The sequence below is a fragment of the Sciurus carolinensis genome, chromosome 17 (genome assembly GCF_902686445.1).
Source record: "Sciurus carolinensis chromosome 17, mSciCar1.2, whole genome shotgun sequence".
Taxonomy (NCBI): Eukaryota; Metazoa; Chordata; class Mammalia; order Rodentia; family Sciuridae; genus Sciurus; species Sciurus carolinensis.
The window spans coordinates 58,242,901-58,248,907 of NC_062229.1; the positions used below are offsets into that span (position 1 = coordinate 58,242,901).

Below are 6,007 nucleotides of genomic sequence, written 5' to 3' on the forward strand. Positions count from 1 at the left end.
CAACAATTCTCCCACCTCAGGTTCCTGAACCACTGGGATTACAGGTGTACAGCACCACGCCCAGCTCACACAGTCACTTCTACTTGTTAAAATCGTGAATTCAGGAGACCTGGGAAAGATGGTGGCGACAGCAATACCAAAAAATTACTTAGCAAAACCAAAACTCATGGTTTTGGAATAAAACGAGTGATAAATATACCTTGAATTCAAAAGGTAAGCAGGTGTCAGCTCCTGTAGGAGAGAAGACAGGAAAACAACGGGAAAAACCTGAGAACGGCAGAATCCCCAAATGAGCCATGGTCCCTTCCTGGAATGTAGGGTAGGGTAATTAAAAACTGGCAGTCAAACCTGGGGGTTGTGGTCTGGCCCATTACAGGGTGTCTGACAGAGCTTAAGGGACTGGGTAGTCTTGTCTGCATGAACAGTCAACGCTGACCCCCGGAATCCCTCTGGAACAGGGCTCTGCACTCAGGAGAAACCACTAGGAGTGGAATCCAAGCTTACCAGGCCAGGGACCATAGACACATCAGAAGGAGAAGGTCTGGGTAAGAATGGGAGAGAACAAAGAAAAGGAATCCCCCCAGAGCTGGCCACCATATTTTGAACACTACGTTCAATCAACTGAAAAGAAAGTTCTGTGGAGTTAACAGACAAAAAACCCTGCTTCCCTGAAAAAGGTGTTATGGTATGGATCTAGAATGTTCCACAAAGGGCTCATGTGTTGAAAGTATGCAACAAGGTTTGGAGGTGGGTATTTTAGGCAATGATTGCATCATCGAAGGTATATGAATCTTCATCAGTGGATTAATCCACTTGTAGTTGAATGGACTACTGGGAAGAGGGTCCTGGTTGGAAGAAGTAGGTCACTGGGTGTGTGCCCTGGAAGGATTTATCTTCTCCCCAACACCCCCTCACTTCTTCCCAGCTGCCATGAGCTGAGGAACTTTCCTCCACCATGCCCTTCCGCCATGATGTTCTTTACTTGAAGTTAGTGACCACGGACTGATCCTCTGAAACTTTGAAACAAAATAAATCTTTCATCCTTCTAAGTTGTAAAATATAAAAAGGGACTGGAGATGTGGCTCAGTGGTTAAGAGCCTCTGGGTTCAATCCCCAGTACCAAAAAAAAATCATTAAAGAATCAGTCATCCCTCAGTATCTACTGGGGATTGGGTGCCCACCCTATGCTCAAGTCCCTTAAATAAGATGACGTGCTATTTTCATATACATATGTACATCTTCCCGTATACTTTAAATCATCTCTAGATTACTTATAATACCTAATATAATGTAAATTTTATGTAAATTATTATCAAACCCTATCATTTAGGCAATAATGGCCAGGAAAAAAACTTGTACATGATCCAGTTATTTTTTCCCAAATATTTGTAATTCATGATTGGTTGAATCCTTGGATGCAGAATCTGCAGATATGAATGACTGCACTTTAAATCTTCAGAATATTATTTAAGACCTTGATTAGATGATAAGAAAATTTAGGAAAGATTTGAAGATTCACCTCAAGACAGCGATAGAAAAGGTTATTATTACTTAGGATAGACCGTCACATATTTGGTATTGTAATAAAGAACCTGACATCTATTATCTCTGATCTTCACAAGTCTATGAATAGGATCTCCATTTTACAGATAAGTACGTCACACACAAGAAGGTCCACTAATTTAGAGCTGAGTCCATGTGCTAACTCAGACTCAGGGACATAGCTCAAAATTTTCAACTGCACTGTATAAAAAGCTAACTTTAAAATGTCTATTAAGAAGCTAATGGGGGCTGGGGATGTGGCTCAGTTGGTAGAGTGCTTGCCTCCTAAGTAGAAGGCCCTGGGTTCAATCCCCAGCACCAAAAAAAAAAAAAAAAAAAAAAAAAAAAAAAGAAAGAAAGAAAGAAACTGATGTTTTAACCTTAATGCTGTCACTTAGGAATTAGGATGGTTATTTGTGTTAATATTATTTTAGTTATTATTGAGATTTAATACTAGAAAAAATATAATGTGGGATTACTCTTTTAGTTTTAACCAAATGGTACTGGATCATCAGAGAGAATTCATATCAGACCTTAATTTTTTTTGCTACCAGGGATTGAACCCTGGGGCACTTAACCACTGAGCCACATCTCCAGCCTTCTTTTGTTTTGTACATATTTTTTTATTTTGAGACAGGGTCTTACTAAGTTGATTAGAACCTTGCTAAGTTGCTGAGACTGGCTTTGATCTGGCCATCCTCCTGCCTCAGCCTCCTAAGCTTCTGGGATTACAGGTGTGCACCACCGGACCTGACTGACATACTCTATTTTTGAAGTCTCTTTTTATGCTTTGAGAATTGTCAAACAATGCTGATACATGTTTTATTGCTTTTAATCTTATTTTGCATCTCCCTTTTTATGCAGATTTTATAGAGCTACTTACTTAAAATCGTGGTTTCTGATAGAATCAGAACAAGAAGCCTTTGAGGAAGCCCCAAAGGCCAAGTGAAAAGCCATAAAACAGTTATCAGTATTCCATAACTGGTCCTTTGTACCCTGGAACTAAGCCCATGGAAGGAAATAACTTCTTAGATGCCCTCGCCACAGAACCGGGTCCTCAGCTTAGCACAGCTCAGACGTTCCATGCATGGTAAACAGGAAGCCATCTCTTAAAACGACACTCATTTCAGGGAATTTCTCATTCTGATGGGGGGGGGTCACAAACATCGACAATTCATTTCACCAATATCTTTATTCAGATTCCCCCATGGGACACTGCATGATCTTTGAGTACCATAATCCACCCCAGAGATTTCTGGAGGGGATTGCAATAATAATATTTCAATTTGCTATAAGGCCAAGAGTTTCATCTGCAGAACTTTTCTCTTCCTTTCTATTTCCTTTTCTGTCTAACTCATTCTCACTCAGCTTAAAGCCCATCTTGAAATGGTGTTAAATCTAATACCACTCTCAGATTTCATCAATCTTTGGAGTTGGCCAGAGCTGCATAGAGTAAAAAGGGAAGCAAAACGGGCCTCTATAAATAAGAGATTGGAAAGCACCTATTAGAACACTCAGATTCTGACAAAAATTTTTCCCTTCCAATCTCCTGGACTTGAAATTGAACTGCTTTTCTCCTCTGAATTGCCTGAAAGAATTTTAAAATCTCCTTGGTAGTTTGGATTCCTTGTGCATGCACTTGTACTGCCTCCATTCTTCAATGGGACCTAAAAACAATGGGTGAATTTTGACACATTTCAGATTTATTGAGATGGCATGTTTTCCCCATCAACTATCTGTTGATGATTTGGTCTCTGTCCTAGAGAACTCCAGGTGCTACAGAAATTAATGTAAATGAACTTGGACCCCTGCCAAAGAAATTGGAGAGCTATTGAGCTGCAGTTCATGTTGAAGGTCAGTGAATTTTTAACAATATAGAAGAAAAAATAAGGCTAACCATGGGAATGTTTCAGATCCAGGAAAGCCAAGAGAAGGCCAAGGAAGCCATCTTCTCTAACTTGGAAAATGTTGTGGAGGAGAGGGGATTTTTAAGAGCTGTTTCAATGATGGATGAGACACTGCTATCATCTCAAGGATTCTGAGTTTCTGAAGGAGATACTTTCAAATCACTTGGGTATTACAAGAAGAGGTTCTACAAAAATACACAGATCTGTGTGAGAAGTGATCCTTCAACCTTGACCACCCACCTGTTCTTTGCATAATCTCATCTCCTCTTCTGAATATCAGTGTGAGCACATGTTTAGGACATCCATTTGTCATTGGTGCAGGCAATCATTTTAAGGATGATATACAGTAAAATCCATAGGATTTTGAGAAATGTAAAATATTCGCAAAGCGAAGTGTCTTTGGAATTGATTAGGGCTGTTTGAAATGACTTGGTAAAGGTGAAGTGTCATCTCTTCAGACAAATAGGTTTGAGGAATCTTAATGAAAGATTTGTATGGGAAATGATCATGTTCTTTTTCTCTATAAACGTTCAGACTGCAATTTTTTTATAGTGGTTAGGTCTTTCTTATGATATTTTATTTGAAAATTCTTTTATTTCTCTTTGATTTCTTAAGGGGAACTTAGTAAGTTATCAAAATCTTATGAGCTTCAGTAAATGCTTTTATTTTTGATGATTTGCAAGAAGCAAATCGTAGACAACAGGTTTTTATCCAGGTCTCCAAACATGGGTTGAATGATCTATATTAGTCATTTAATATTTCTAGATTTCAGTGAACCTTTTTGCAAAATCCAGCACATCCATCTTCTCAATTTTATTTCCACAAATAGTAGAAGAACAGATCGATGAATAGGTGGACTCAGGAACTCAGTAGGAGAGATTTGTGGTTGAGTGTCTACATGAACACATGGATGGATGCAGGATTGGATGTATGGATGGATTCATGAATTAAAAGATGACTGAAGGGGTATGGAAGGAGACCCAAAATAACATGCTTTCATAAAAATTAAAACAAATTCAACCAAAGAAAAATATACTGAAATAAAACTGAGGAACTGATAAAAATTCATAGAAATGTTTCTGCACTGCCATAAGAAAATAAAGTGCTTATGGACTGAGCTTGTGGCTCAGTGGTAGAGCGCTTGCCTAGCATGTGTGAGGCACTGGGTTTGATTCTCAGTACCACATATAAATAAATAAAGGTCCATTGACAACTAAAAAAAAATTATAAAAAAATACAGTGCCTTCAGTTTTCATTTTTGTTTAATTAAAGTATTCTGGTCTGTAGTATCATTAAGAAAAACACAGATGTACTTGTGAACTTATTTTGAGAAAATACGAATATGATGCTAAAAAATAGCCGACAACTGACAACTCAGTAACTGTTTGAACCGCCAGGCAGTTTCGGAAATGCATGCTTGTGTAATCTATCATACAAAATCGTCGTCTCCTGCACATGCATACCACTGTTTAAAAAGGCTAGTCACTAGTGTCTGTGTCTGCCTGGCGTCGGAATCACCTGTTGTTCAGTTAAACCAATACCTCACAAAATATGGCTCCAGGAAAACTCTGTCCTTTGGGTCAGAGGGGAGTCTGAGGACAGCACTTGCCAAACATCAAAGTACCAACCACAGTAAGAGAGAATTCTAAATAGTGCCACCGCTGCCTCTGAAACTCAGGAATGACGGACTGTGCTGAAGTCCTGCTTCCCACTAAAATATTTCTTAAATAATTTGAAAGATGTCATTGGTGCCGAGCCCTGTGCTAGACTATGTTTGATGTTTCCGCTGCCTCTGCTTCTGCATTACATCTGGTAGACACGTCAGAGTGAGGGTCCTCCGTCCTCCTAAGACCTTTTCAGGCCACCAGACAACCTCCTACTATTTATCTCATAATCCAGTCCACTTCATGGCTGGGTCTGTAAAGAGGAGTAGTTGTGATGGTTTAGGTAGGAGGTACCCCCCAAAAGCTCATGTGTGAGACCATGCAAGAAAATTTTGGGGTGAAATGATTGGTTTCGAGAGCCATCACCTAATTGGTTAATTAAGTGCATTCATTAGTCTATTAAGTACATGAATCCACTGATACGCACTAGCTGGGCAGTAACTGTAGGCAGGTAGTGTGTGACTGAGGGTGGTAGGTCACTGGAGATGTGCCTCTGGGACTCTGTCCTGCCTCGTTGCTATGTCCTGAGCTGCTCTCCCCCACCACGCCCTTCCACCATGCCTTACCTCTGGCCCAGAGCAATGGAGTCGGCCATCTTTGGACTGATACTTCCGAAACTGTGAGCCCCAAATAAACTTTTCCTCCTCTAATTGTTCTTGTCAGGTCTTTTGGTCACAGTGATGAAAAAGCTGATGAAAACAGTCCTGAACATCAGTCTGAAGGGTTCCCCAGGCCACTCAGAGTCCCACGGCATGAATAGAGCCAACCAGGAGACCCATTGTTGTGTTAATTTGTTTTGTTAGATTAATGATTCTCCTGTTAATATTTAACCTTTTGTCAAATTGTGATGCATAGGGTTGTACATCTAGATCAATACAAATGAATAATGGGGCA

The 6,007-nt window shown here is 39.8% G+C and overlaps 1 non-coding gene across 1 annotated transcript; it reads left to right on the top strand.

Moving 5' to 3' along the window:
- Window positions 1-1,792: 1,792 nt before the first annotated feature.
- On the top strand, window positions 1,793-1,866 carry Trnar-ccu (transfer RNA arginine (anticodon CCU)). The gene has a single exon. It is a non-coding gene; the product is annotated as a tRNA-Arg (tRNA).
- The last annotated feature ends 4,141 nt before the right edge of the window (window positions 1,867-6,007 follow it).